Here is a 15433-nt window from a genome sequence, read left to right as displayed (position 1 = left end):
CCTGTTGTCTTTCAAATTGATCTCCACAAGCTCAGCCACCCTTGTGCCATTTTGCTAGAATGTCTGCGCAGCAGTGCCAAAATGTTGATGTGCAGGAAGGAACACCTTCCTGCACATAAACAGCCCTTGCAGGTGATTTGCTACCTCTATGTGTGCGGCACAATACAGCACACAAACAAAGAGCAAAGATTTGTGATAAATAGATAACTGGGTTTACCACATTTTGCCCTCCTGAGAACAGGGCCATAATTTATAAGACTCTCGCGCTGCTGGTGCGTCTTTTTCAATTGTTGAAAAAGTGACATACTGGCAGCGCAAGTGGCTTGTAAATAAGGCCCCAGTATCTATCTGCCCTTAGTTATTAATACTGCTCCAGCCTTGTAGATATGTGTTACTCAAACTTTGAAGGATGCAGAGGGTGTTGAAGCATGTGGAGACGACGGCGTTGATCTGTCGGGTCATGGTGAGGGAGAAGTCGAGTATGATGACGAGGTTCCAGGCATGGTCCGTGGGGGTGTTGGGGTTGCCGAGGGCGGTGGGCCACCAAGTGTTGTCCATACTAGGGGACCGGCCCGAGGACAAGCATTACTGTCTTCTCTGAGGTGAGCTTCAGACAGCTATTGCTCATCCAGGATGCAATGTCTTTCATTCCTTCCTGGAAGCTGAGTTTGGTGGTGTTGGGTTCCTTCGTGAGGGAGAGGATGAGCTGGGTGTCACCGGCATAGGATACTATGCAGAGTCCCTGCTGTCTGGTGATGGCGGCGACGGGGGCCATGTAGATGTTGAAGAGTGGGGGGCTGAGCAATGATCATTTGCGTAATTCACAGTTGATCTCTGTGGGTTCGGAGAGAAAGGGCGGGAGTCTGATTCTTTGGGTTCTGCCGCTGAGGAAGGAGCGGAGCCAGTCTAGGGCAGTTCCCTGTATGCCGGCATCGTGCAGTCTGGCGGTGAGAGTGAAGTGGGAGATGGTGTTGAAGGCTGAGGCGAGGTCTAGTAGGATAGTAGCATGAGGGTCGCGGTGTGGCCTTGCTCAAGGAGGGTGGGGATGTCCTCTGTGGTGGCGAGGAAGACGGTCTCCGTGCTGTGGGTGCTGCAGAATCTGAATTGGCAAGGGTCGAGGATGGAGTTCTCTTCAATGAACTTTGTTAACTGGACGTTGACGATCTTCTCAGTGACTTTGGCCATGAAGGGGGGAGGGGCGGGGGAGAGATGGGTTGGTAGTTTTTGAGGTCCACGGTATCTGCAGAGGGTTTCTTGAGGAAAGATGAGACACGTCATTGTTATAAGCGTTATTAGAAAGGTGAAATACACAAACAATTCAATCATTTTAATTGTTCATAATCTTCCTGAGATTAGTCTAATTTCTCTACAGTAAAGAGAGCATATTGGGAGTATCAATCAGCCAGGCCTAATGGAATATCCTAACCGCATACCTTGGTACTGTATGTCAGGAAGCTAGCCTTGGTGCATTAACAAATGTGCTCACTTCTTCTCACATGGCTATCTTCCTTCTCAGGATGAAGGTAAAGGACAGCGGAACATTGTCTCACTAACAGCTCACAGCAGTATTCCATGGTAACTCGTCAGGAAGTGAATCTCTCACCAACATGAGAATAGGCGCTGTTTTTATAATAAAACGGCAAGCTTATCACACCGTGCCAGAGGTACAGAACAACATTTTACTTAGACTGAAGTAGAAGAGTTGCCTCCTACGAGCACAGAAAAGAAAATAATGCACCCTGATCTGAGAGGTGTAACCCTGGAATTAAATGTGTAGACTACAAGGCGACTGTCTATAACGAATAAATGTGTGCATAGCACCTTCTTACACTAAGGAAAACATGTGCAAAGCATCATTAGAAAACGGTGCTAAGTTCAAATGAAAAGCTAAAATGGAGGCTAAATGTAAGCTGCATGACAGCAGGTCTATTTGCAATCAAGGATCTAGGAAAGGCAGAACCAATTGTCATGTACCACTGAGAATAGGCAATATTTCAACATCCAGGTATATGAAAAAATTGGGCCCATGATCCAGTGGTCTGGGATATTTGGCCAAATATTCTTGCCTTTTCTGTCTAGAAAACAATATATTGGTGCAGTGGAAGTAGCTTCCACAACTATCCAGTGAGGTGGCAGATGGGGGCGGAGGTGGGGGTAGTTCAAGGATTTAACATGCTGAATGATTGCATTTGTGTGGTCCTTTTCACTTCACAGGCCATTCGGGAGCTACCCAGGCTATTCAGTTTACAACTGGAAGCAGAATTTATAGATGCTTTTTTTCAATCTTGCAGTGAACTGCAAGTATATGCTTGTACCAGTTTTACCACATTTCTCACGTTCTTTGTCCAAGACAAAAGAGAGAGACCAGAACGTGTACTGGCGGCTCAGTTTTGGTCTGCTTAGGTGGTATGTTATGAAGATTTGTAGAGCGCACTTTCACGATGGAAGGTATCCTGGTGTTAAGCAGGTGGGAGTATAGATTTGGTGATAGCAGCTCAGGGTGCATTTGAACATGCTCTTTTATGCATTATCCTGGCTAATTTTCCATTTGCACTCCTGTTTTTTGCAATAGCATTTCATCAGTCTGAGTATCCCTGTGTGCCAGCTGACCTGGATTCTAGATCGTGATGTATTGCTATTTTTGAGGGGGCTAGGGATGCAGCACAGGAGGTCATCCAATTGTCGAAATTCTTGATGGCTTTAGGCAGGCTGTTGCTGTGTTTGGGTCAGTGTATGTTGAAAGAGGTGTCCCAGTCCTTGTGAGTGATGCTGTTCCAGTTTTGGCGGGCAGGTGTGCAGGCTGTGCATATACGTTGGACCAGGGTGGAGATGCTGAACTTGACAAGGGTGTGGCCTGTCCAGAAAACTAGTGTGGGATTGAGAAACTGGATGTTGTTAAAGGTGGTGAAAATAGGGTCCAGAGGTGTCCGGAGGCATGGGTTCAATACATTCGCAATTATTACGTTTGTTCCCCAAAACCAATGTTTGAGAACAACTGTAATGATGGCGGATGTTGTTAACTCTTCACAGAGAACTAACAGTCCTTTTTTGCTAATATTGATTCTTTCTCCAATAGGAGCAAGACGCCGCTTTTAAAAACTCTGTAAAGTGACATAATTTGTTGAACCAACATTAAGAAAGGCAATACTAACGAAACACATCTGTTGGGAGGAACAATTTAAAATTATAGAAACCTGGTCAGCTGTCTGCTCTGCTCCTCTTTGGGGGAATCTTGTTTTAAATTTAAATGCGTGAGGCCACTCTTGCGATAGAGGCACCTGTTCACAAGCGTTTTACAGAAATAAGTGGCTTTGATGGAGTATTTTTAATATGTACTGTTAGAACCGCTGCTGCCAGGATACAAGGTCACACCCAACAACTGGATTGGGACATTACAAAAAGGATGGGCAGTTGTCACTACGACAAGCATCTGCTGGTATGTGATAAGGGTGTGGGCATTGACGACTGAATGAGGTATGCAGATTGATGACTATATTACAAATGGTGTATATTGTGCAGCAACAAGTGACTGTTATTTTAAGTGTGGAATGAAGTTTTGGGAAAAATAATTGCCTGAAGCCTATGTGGAGGAACACATACTACAGGCATTACATTGTGATGGGCATTTCTATTGTGAAAAATCAATGCTTGAGAACAAATGTAATGATGTTGAAAGTTTACAGAGAACTAACAATCTTTTTTTGCTATCATTGATTCTTTCTCCAATAGGAGAGAGCCAGCGCTATAAAAAAATTGGTAATACAACACCATTTGTTGAACCAACACTGAGGAAGGCCTGTAATGAGCGAAGATGCCAACTGTTTAACCTGTCACACTTTTCACTGTTCTGGCTCTCTCCATGGTCCGTTTGGTTGATCTTTTTCCAACCGGCTAAAGTTTTGGGCCCCTTCCTCTTGAACAGATGGGACTGACTTACCGGATAGCAGGTGGAATCTTCGGAGTCCTTCGCTTTCTTGCCAGCACAGGCGTCTGGCCACGGTGGTGCAGGAAAACGAATCTCCTGGATGACATAACAGGGCAAGGAGGAGGAAAAGCAGGAAAGGTGCGAGCCGCCGGTCCAATGACTGTTGGAGCTGCAGCGGGATGGGCGATTATCGGCAATCCACCTCGAGTTGCTTCCCAGGCAATCAAGGAAGTGAAGCCGTGCAAGGGTCCCAGCAAAATCAGAAGGGAACCTTGAGGAGGAAAGAAAACATTACTGAAGACATCATAAGGCTCTGTACAACTGGAAGGTGGATCAGTACAGCCCTATGTAGCATCTCTGTTTAAAAAAAAAAATGTTTATCCCTATAGATGTGGATAACGGTTCCTCAATTTCTGGGAAGGAGGGCAGTGAAATTAGTGAAAACCCTGAAGGAATAGACAAGGGCCTAGTCTGTAGTGACACTAGCACAAATAGTGAACCCCACTTCCCCGATAGCTGCCACAGGATCTGGGCAACATGGAGCAATCCCGAGTAAAGCTATAAATAACACAGATGGTTCACCAACTCTAAGAGTGTTCAGAGGGAAGGAGGATGGGGCTACTGCGAGCACCTTAAAATCTAAGTCATCTACTTGTGCGGGCCCAGGAAATGCTACTCGTCGAGACGGGAAGCCCTATCCCTTGATCTGCCTGGGGGGGACATTGTGTTTTCATTAACTGACGGCTCGGATTCCTCCAAGCAAGACAGCACATCCCAATGTAATGAGGTAACCTTGGATTCTAACAGCAGTATTTCATCGGAAGACTTACAGCTAACTCAAAGGAAAAAGATCCAAAGAGAAAAAATAGAGAGAGTAAATCTGAGAACAGTAAGCAACAACTGAAATAGGATTGCTCTAATACTCAGTTAACATTTCAGCAGCCTGGGCTAAGCGATAATGTTAATGCAAGCACAAGAGCACCTTTGGAAAGCAAAGAGCCCTCACCCTCTACTATTTTTTTTATCTCTTATGTATATCCAAGAAGAAAATCAGAACAATAGTCGAGCATTGAGAATCGTCTCTAAAAAAATGCAGGGGGGGATTCGGGAACAGAAAAAAATCTGCAGAGAGATCGCTGATCAGTTGACAACTGTGGAAGGTTGTGCAGAGTCCCTGGAGGTGGAAGTGGAAGCTCTGAAAGTGCATAATACCTCCCAGGGCTTAGCTATATCTGATTTTATGTTTAAATTGGAAGACCAGGAAAATAGCCATTGGAGGAATAATCTACGCTGTTTGGGGATCCCTAAAGGGGTGGAGGGAGGTAAACCCAGAGACTTATGGTGAATCTACTGAAAGATGTTTTTCCGGATCAGGCCAAATGGGACTGGGATTTTTGAAATCCAACGTGCTCACCAGTTCCCCGTAATGGCGAGGAAACACTTACAGAGCGAGACAGAAAGGCCCAGGGAAATGTTGGTTTATTTTGGTAATTTTTTATTGAGGCAATTTATCTACGACCAAGCTCGTCAAAATGCCAAAAATCATTTGAAAGGGTATCATTTTTTGCCAAACCTGATTTTGCGCATGTGACCACGTTGAGAAGATGGCATCTCCGACAGATGTGTAATCCTGTAAAAGAAATTGGGGCAGAGGTTTATCGTCAAAATCCAGCTAGGCTTAAGTTTATTTTTAAAGGACACACCCACAGTTTCACCTAGAAGATACAAGCACACGAATATCTTAAAGAGCTTAGTCAGGGGAACAGTGGTGGTAAATTCACGATATGATTCATAGGATAGTGATTGGTAATGTACTATTGAAAATGGATATTGTTTATGGGCAATCAAAGTTTAATTGTTTTTTTCTCTGACCTGGAGAGGGGAGCGGTGTGGTAGTGGGATAAACACACATCATTCAGGCTATGCTTGATTACTTGTTAAGTGGGGAATGGGAGGGGAGGGTGGCTGTTGGGATCACACAGAAGGGTTGGATTTGGTTTGAAGGTTTTCCTCAGCTGTTTGGGGAGTTCTCCTGATAAGAGGCAACATCATGCAATACAGATTTAAATATGGTAGAGGAGAAAAGGTGCTATTGCTGTTCAGATGACAGGTTTGGGGAAATTACGAACAGCCACACTGAATGTTTGTGGGCTAAATTATGTAAAAAATAGGCAAAAGCGGTCTTTCAGGGGCTTTAGGTGTTGCAGGCAGACATTGTCTGCCTGCAAGAGACTCTCAGATGAGCCACGAACAGGCCTGTTAAAGAATTTAGGCTACAAACTGGTGGGGGAACATCTCAAGGGACACATACACGAGGAGTTGGTATTGTAGCCTGTAATAACTTACTACAGGTCACTCAAACCTGAGCTGATCCGCTGGGGTGATGGGTGATTACCGAGTGCAGGCCCTCTGGTTCCTCCACTTTTACACTCTGCTCTGTATATGGTTGCATAGTGGATGGTCGAGGGTTTTTCAACTGGCTGGCTCATGAGCTAGCACATTGGCCGCTGACCATCATCCTTTGTGGGGATTTAAATATTAATTTATCAAGAAAAACTTGGAGTATTCATGGAGGAAACCTAAAGTATTTCAGTGTGTATTAAATCTGTGCAGCACACATGGACTAATTGATGTATGGTCCAAGGTAAGGCCAATAGAATATGATTTTACATTTTATTCAGCCCCATATCAAAAACATGTTAGATTAGATATTTATTTTGTTTCGTCTTCTATAGAGCAAAAGTGTAAAATTGATCGATACCCCAGATTTTTATCCGACCATAACCCACTAGGGTTGGAGCTGGCAGGAATGGGGTGGACACAAAAAACTGCTTCTTAGACTTTTGAGAGAGCTCTTTTGCATGTTGACAAATACTTGAAGCACATGAGGGAGTGGATACCGGAGTTCCTGAAAGTGAATGTTGGGATTGCCCCCTCAGTTACTGTCTGGGACTCCATGAAAGCCTGTATTTGGGGCGGAACTATTCAATTCTCCTTAAATAGAGGGAAGATCAAAAACATTCAAGGTGCAAGATAGCTACCTGAAGTTAGCACAAGCGGAAGAAAATCTTGTTGTGGCAGTACAGCAGAGGAAATGGGTAGAGGAGGCTCAAATTGAGGTGGCATTAGCCAAAGCTGCAATTGGGGAAATCCTCGCTAAAAAACCTGCAGATAAAATAACAGCCCAGCAAGAGAGAATATACGAGGACAGCGAAAAAATAGGACATCAATTGGCAATACGAACTCATCAAGAATATATTGATAATGAGATTACCAAAATTAGAGATACTGTCCATGGTGTGGTTTTTTACCCAAATGAGATCCGAGTGGCTTTCCAGAAATATTGTCAGACCTTATACTCTGAGGAACCAGAGTTGTTGAATTCCCAAAGGCAGAAATTAATTAATTGCTATCTAGAACCCACGCTATCAGCAATATTGGCAAAGGAGGAGTAGGAGCACCTTGATGCGCCCCTGTCCTGGGAGGAGACTTTGGAGGCAATGTTGAGTTTGTCTAACGAGAGAGCTTCTGGTCTAGATTTAATACCCACTGAGTTTTATAATATTTTTGCGGGACAGGTAAAAGATGTTATGATAAACCTGTTTAACCAAATTTTTAAGGAGGATGCTCAACCCAAATCTTGGGCATTGTCGAAAATGATTGTCTTCCCCCAAAAAATAAGCCTGCACAAGAGGTTGGCTCTTATCACCCAATCACATTAATTAATAGTGACTTGAAAATGTATTCAAAGGTTTTAGCCACCCATTTATCCGAAGTGATTGACAGAATAGTGGTAGAATGGCAGCATGGATTCATCCCCAGGTCGGGCACAATAGATCATATCAGAAGGATTATGTCTATGCTGGATGCGAGACTGGTGACAGGAGACCCTATGCAGTGATCTTGCTGGATGCAAAAAAGCCTTTGATAGGGTCTCCTGGCACTTTCTCTGGGCTAAAGTGCAAGGAAATGGGATTGGCCCTAATTTTAATAGCTACATACATATGTATACATATATGTGGGAGTGTATATATACATTTATATACATACATACATATACATATATATATATATATATATATATGTATATATTCACTGAAAAAACCATAGGTTTTACACACTTTATAGTTAGGAAATAGCATTTACAAAACCTATGAAATTCACTGAAAAAACCATAGGTTTGACACCAGTTATAGTTAGCTGGAAATTTTACTCGCATAAAACCAATGAAATTCCCACGTTATAGTTAGTTGGACTCACTATAACTTGCGCGTGCAATGCACTGCTGATGACGTCACATATTACATCACTCATGACATGCCGAAACGCGTCTGGCAATGAACTTACTTGATGTCAATTTCCTGCTGTCTTGCCTGCTTGCAAGTTTGCCCAATAAAATGCGAATTAACTATCTGCTTGAGACCCTACTCCATTGAGGCTACCTGTGAGTTCGAATGTGATAGCGGCTGTTGCCCAGCCGCGGAGTGAGGTCCACTGCGCAGCGGGTCCGTGCTGTCTCCACTCGGAGCTGGCAATACGGAAAGCAGGCATGCTGGCTCCATATGCAGGATGGAGCTACTATGATGTTCGTGTTGGGATACTGTAATGCGGGGCAGGCAGGCGCTGGAATTTTGCCTCAACCCACCTGGGTAATAACTCTTTTAATCTTCACTGCCTTGCAGGACAGACCCACTGGGGAACACCCTCTGCACTACAGGAACCAGAATGCCATGTAGGCTACGCCCACTGGGGCGGGACCCTGGAACTTAAAAACTGTGCAGCGACACTGTTTTGCAAATCGGCAGTTTGGGAGCCATTGAGGAAGGGAAACATGTTCCCGAAACGCGTCTGGCAATGAACTTACTTGATGTCAATTTCCTGCTGTCTTGCCTGCTTGCAAGTTTGCCCAATAAAATGCGAATTAACTATCTGCTTGAGACCCTACTCCATTGAGGCTACCTGTGAGTTCGAATGTGATAGCGGCTGTTGCCCAGCCGCGGAGTGAGGTCCACTGCGCAGCGGGTCCGTGCTGTCTCCACTCGGAGCTGGCAATACGGAAAGCAGGCATGCTGGCTCCATATGCAGGATGGAGCTACTATGATGTTCGTGTTGGGATACTGTAAAGCGGGGCAGGCAGGCGCTGGAATTTTGCCTCAACCCACCTGGGTAATAACTCTTTTAATCTTCACTGCCTTGCAGGACAGACCCACTGGGGAACACCCTCTGCACTACAGGAACCAGAATGCCATGTAGGCTACGCCCACTGGGGCGGGACCCTGGAACTTAAAAACTGTGCAGCGACACTGTTTTGCAAATCGGCAGTTTGGGAGCCATTGAGGAAGGGAAACATGTTCCCGAAACGCGTCTGGCAATGAACTTACTTGATGTCAATTTCCTGCTGTCTTGCCTGCTTGCAAGTTTGCCCAATAAAATGCGAATTAACTATCTGCTTGAGACCCTACTCCATTGAGGCTACCTGTGAGTTCGAATGTGATAGCGGCTGTTGCCCAGCCGCGGAGTGAGGTCCACTGCGCAGCGGGTCCGTGCTGTCTCCACTCGGAGCTGGCAATACGGAAAGCAGGCATGCTGGCTCCATATGCAGGATGGAGCTACTATGATGTTCGTGTTGGGATACTGTAAAGCGGGGCAGGCAGGCGCTGGAATTTTGCCTCAACCCACCTGGGTAATAACTCTTTTAATCTTCACTGCCTTGCAGGACAGACCCACTGGGGAACACCCTCTGCACTACAGGAACCAGAATGCCATGTAGGCTACGCCCACTGGGGCGGGACCCTGGAACTTAAAAACTGTGCAGCGACACTGTTTTGCAAATCGGCAGTTTGGGAGCCATTGAGGAAGGGAAACATGTTCCCGAAACGCGTCTGGCAATGAACTTACTTGATGTCAATTTCCTGCTGTCTTGCCTGCTTGCAAGTTTGCCCAATAAAATGCGAATTAACTATCTGCTTGAGACCCTACTCCATTGAGGCTACCTGTGAGTTCGAATATATATATATATATATATATATATATATATATATATATATATATATATATATATATATATATATATATATATATATATATATATATATATATATAAATTTCTATGGCAAAATGAAACCCCTCATTTTGTTCCTTTTCAAATTAAATGTATTAAGTGTTACCACTTTATTCCAATCAAGATGACTTCAGGTGTGCCATACTTTTGTCATAAGTAAGACTGTTAGCGTTCTAGTTGTTCTTTAGAACACTCTGGGACATTCTGTCACTGGGCTACAGTTGGGCTATATCTGGCTGATATTTGGGCTACATTTGGGCTCTTTTGACTCTGGTGGCCATCTTGGGAGACTGCATATCAGAATTTTTTTAATGAAATATAAGAGGATTTGAGAAGTCACTCAAAATGTGCCCTAATTTTTCTTTCTTCAGCACTAATCATAATTTCTATGGCAAAATGAACCCCCTCATTTTGTTCCTTTGCAAATTAAATGTTTTAAGTGTTAACACTTTATTCCAATCAAGATGACTTCAGGTGTGCCATACTTTTGTCATAAGTAAGACTGTTAGCGCTCTAGTTGTTCTTTAGAACACTCTGGGACATTCTGTCACTGGGCTATAGTTGGGCTACATCTGGCTGATATTTGGGCTACATTTGGGTTTTTTTTGTCTCTGGTGGCCATCTTTGGGCTACATTGGGCTACATTGGGCTACATTGGGCTACATTTGGGCTCTAACATATATATATCCCAATGTAGCCCAATATATATTTTTTCAAAGTTAATTTTCTCAGCAACTACTGAATAGATTTACACCATTCAAAGAAAAGCGTAATCTGCGAGCCGGACTCTACCTTTCTACCACATTTCTTATAAATCCATTCAGCCGTTCGAGCTGTAGCCGTGTCTAAACGTCCTATGGAAAATAACATGGGGAAAACACGATTTGGGACCCCCCTTTTATCTCCGCCCCCACTTGACGAATCCCCCCCAAACTTTCAGGGAAGGAGCGGAGCGGAGCAGGCCATCTTCTTTTAGAAATTCGCAAAGATTCGTCTACCGGCGCCAAAGTTATTCTCAATAGAATGTTGCGGATTTCCTATGGAAACTAGGTCCTAACTACTGTCATTGGGCTATAGGGGCTACATCTGGCTGATATTTGGGCTACATTTTGGCTCTTTTGTCTCTGGTGGCCATCTTGGGAGACTGCATATCAGAATTTTTTTAATGAAATATAAGAGGATTTGAGAAGTCACTCAAAATGTGCCCTAATTTTTCTTTCTTCAGCACTAATCATAATTTCTATGGCAAAATGAACCCCCTCATTTTGTTCCTTTGCAAATTAAATGTTTTAAGTGTTAACACTTTATTCCAATCAAGATGACTTCAGGTGTGCCATACTTTTGTCATAAGTAAGACTGTTAGCGCTCTAGTTGTTCTTTAGAACACTCTGGGACATTCTGTGATTGGGCTATAGTTGGGCTACATCTGGCTGATATTTGGGCTACATTTGTTTTTTTTTGTCTCTGGTGGCCATCTTTGGGCTACATTGGGCTACATTGGGCTACATTGGGCTACATTTGGGCTCTAACATATATATAGCCCAATGTAGCCCAATATATATTTTTTCAAAGTTAATTTTCTCAGCAACTACTGAACAGATTTACACCATTCAAAGAAAAGCGTAATCTGCGAGCTGGAGTCTACCTTTCTACCAAATTTCTTATAAATCCATTCAGCCGTTCGAGCTGTAGCCGTGTCTAAACGTCCTATGGAAAATAACATGGGGAAAACACGTTTTGGGACCCCCCTTTTATCTCAGCCCCCACTTGACGAATCCCCCCAAACTTTCAGGGAAGGAGCGGAGCGGAGCAGGCCATCTTCTTTGAGAAATTCGCAAAGATTCGTCCACCGGCGCCAAAGTTATTCTCAATAGAATGTTGCGGATTTCCTATGGAAACTAGGTCCTAACTATAACTACCTACTGGCGACCGCCAGTAGGTAATATACATATATAAATATATATGAATCATCAAAATGTGGAGAACACCACACTCCAAGAAGGTTGTTTACAAACTCAATTTATTCACCACATACAGATATTGGCATATAAACCAGCACCAATGCATTTCAACCAAAAGGGCTTGCTCACAGTATTGTGAGTCCATTGTCACTTTCCATTTTATATACAAACTTCCCGCTATGCCCATTATGAGGCATTATGAGAGTTGTAGTATCACATAAAACACATTTTAAAAAACAATTGCTGCAATTAATCAATTGGTCTGAGGATACTCCTATTATACGCTAGTACCATACAATGTCAGCTGGAATATGGAATGAAGTTTATAGGGCCTGTTAGTATCTTATATTGTTAAGGAGTGGTGGTCTCTTACGCTTCCAATTTTCATGTCACTAGTACAGGAGGGACAAAAAACTATGTTCCATGTTGTTCTTCTACATACACATAGATCTATTTTTGAGTATTGTACGGGTTTATTTACCACAACATCTTCCCTGTTGTGTATGTAATGTCATTCTTACTATTTTGTTGGGCGTCTTGTGCTACTACCGCCTATACTTTGTGTATGCCAGCAGGATCTTTGCTATTAAGATCGCCTATTCAAGACACCTCCCTTAACGCCCGTGTAATGTCGTCACTACTGTCATGATGGGCATGTCTACCAGGGCTGGTACTTAATGTACAATAGCTAGGGAAGTGTTCTATTCTCTGTTATCCATGCACATGATTGGCTTAGTGCCACTATATTGTTCTTACCCCAGTGACCAAAAGTAAGTATGTGTAGGCGATCTACGTGTTTGTATAGTGACCTCTAATCATTTCATGGTTTCCGTGTGGCCCTCCCATCTAGTGAATGAAGTTACATAGTTGCCTCAGTGCCAAAAGTCATTGAGGATCCGGGTGCCATAAGGTGTATATTTCTTATTTAGTGATTTTCTCCGAACCCATGAGTCTCCTGCCACCATAATAATGTTTCCTCCCTTGTTGCTGTACCCTTGCGTGATTGTTAGGCCATCAGGTACACCTATGGTCCCTTGTATCTGGTAATCACAATATCTCTGTCTAGTAGCATTAATTATGTATATAGTATGTATATATCTATATCTATATATCTATGTACATGTTTATATACTGCTCAATTTCCACTAAGTGTGTTTATAATTGATCTTATTGGTGTGAACTTTCCTAATCAGCTCATTGTTCTTAATGCATGTTTATCTTTAATCGCACTCCTGACTAGCACAATCGACTATTCCATAAGTCTTTAGTAACCAACTCCTAAATTATTGCAAAGTTCTCTGTATTTCATTAATACAAGGCAATGGAATAACTTAATTCACAAATGAATGTAAAGCTCTTCATCCCTATTAAGACCATGGGGGATCTTAGTTTTAAACCTTATCCTGAGCCGTGACTCCGATTGAATTTGAGAGTCCTATATCCTCCTCTCTCATTTCCGGGAACAGTTGCTTTTCTGAAGTAATGCATATTTTCCAGGTTCTTATCAGGATGTGTAATCATATGTTTTGGAATTGCAGAGTTCATGTCTTTGTTTTGAACTGCTCTCATGTGCTCAAAGATCTGTTTCTTTAAAGGGCAAATCATGCTGCGAATGTATCTCATTCCACAGAAGCACTCAATTATGTACTCTACATATACAAAGTTCCGCGTAATCCTCTAATTGATAGTGAATGTATTGCCCTTGAAATGTTGGAGCGCCTTCATATTTTTCCCAGTCCTGCATGCTTTGCATTTTTCACTGTGGGTAAAACCTACTAGTCGTCCTTTTAGCCAATTGCTTGATTTGTTCATAGTAAAGTGACTCCTCACCAGATTGTCTCTCAATGAGGGCACCTTTCGATAAGTTACATTTGATCTGATCCCTAGGTTGCCTCCAATATCTGAAACCTTCATTAAAATGCTCGAATATTTATTCAGGATATTTACAATTTGTATGATGTTCCTTGCTACATGTATCATTGTGATGGTCGTGTCATCCTTGCTTATGTTTTTTCTCTCTTTGTTGACTATTGTTTGTGCTTGGTTCAAGGATCGCACTTGTTTCGTTTCTTGTTATTTCTCTATATTTGTAACCTCCAAGTAGGAATCTAATTTCAGTTTCTTTGAATTTTGCTTCCATTTCATCATTGCTTGAGCAGTGGTGTCCCCCCATATGACATACTCTTTTTAAGGTGATTGTGATGGAAGCTGGACCCATGGAGAATATTGCTTGTTGATGTTGATTTCTGATATACAGTAGTTTGTATTGGATTATCCTCTATGTACATGGTTACATCCAGAAACTGTATCTCCTTTGTGCTCATAATACATGTAAATTTCAGGCCCACTTCGTTTTTGTTCAATCTCTCAAAATATTCCAAGAACTCTTTTCCCGTTCCATTCCATATCAGAAATAGATCGTCCATGAATCTAAGTCATAGTGCTATTATTGCCATATGTCTCTGATTTTCCTCTCTCCAAGCTATGGTCTTTTCCCACCAACCCATGGTCAGATTCACCAAGCTTGGAGAGAAGGAAACTCCCATTGCTGTTCTACAGATCTGGGAGTACATCCAATCGTTGAAAAGGAACATGTTGTTTCTGAGACATAGTTCGATCATTTCTACCAACATGTTGGTGTGTTGTAGTTCCTGGATGTTTCTCTGTTTCAAGCAATACCTGATTGCATTCAGACCCAATGCATGACTTATGGATGTGTATAGAGATACCACATCGATGGTTACAAGTAGATATCCTTCCTGCCCTCCATTATCCGTTAGTATCCTTAAGAAATCTCTAGTGTCCTTTATGTAGGAGCTCAGGGTTACCACCATTAGTGTCTACAAATGATCTACTTATGTTGCTACATTCTCATACAGAAATCCACATCTGGATATGATTGGTCTTTCAAGGGGTCTTTTTAAAGTCTTATGCACTTTATGGAGAAAATATATGGTTGATATTACTGGACTCTTATTTTTCAGGAACATTACCTTCTCATCATTGGCTATTTGGCTAAGCCCTCCAAAGGAGTCACATGTCAATGCCATCAAGGACCTCCTGGCCGATCAAACCCTGACCCAAGCCTGCTCACTACCAACTCACTCAAAAGAGGCCACCCTTGACTGGATTATCTCCAAAGAATCAACAGTCAAGCTCATCTCTATAGACCTATGCGAATGGTCTGACCACCACGCCATAACCTTTCTCCTACCTGGCACCCACAAGACAAGGGCACAGCAACTGGTGATTCCTAAACGCTGGATCAGAGACACTAAGAACCTGGACCGCAGGGAACATGAGGCGCGCTGCAAATCAGACTTCCCCCCTCGCATATCACAACAGTCAGCGGCCTCAACGATCACTATTCTGCAACTATTTCCAACATCCTAGATGATCTAGCCCCACTAAAGCTGAAAAGAACCCAAATCAAAAACAGAAACCCCTGGTTCACGGGATCTCTTAACAACAAGAGGAGAGTCCTCC

This window comes from Lissotriton helveticus, chromosome 2_1, assembly GCF_964261635.1.
Source record: "Lissotriton helveticus chromosome 2_1, aLisHel1.1, whole genome shotgun sequence".
Lineage (NCBI taxonomy): Eukaryota > Metazoa > Chordata > Amphibia > Caudata > Salamandridae > Lissotriton > Lissotriton helveticus.
The sequence above is the reverse complement of the archived record's forward strand: the minus strand, read 5'-3'. Positions refer to the sequence as shown.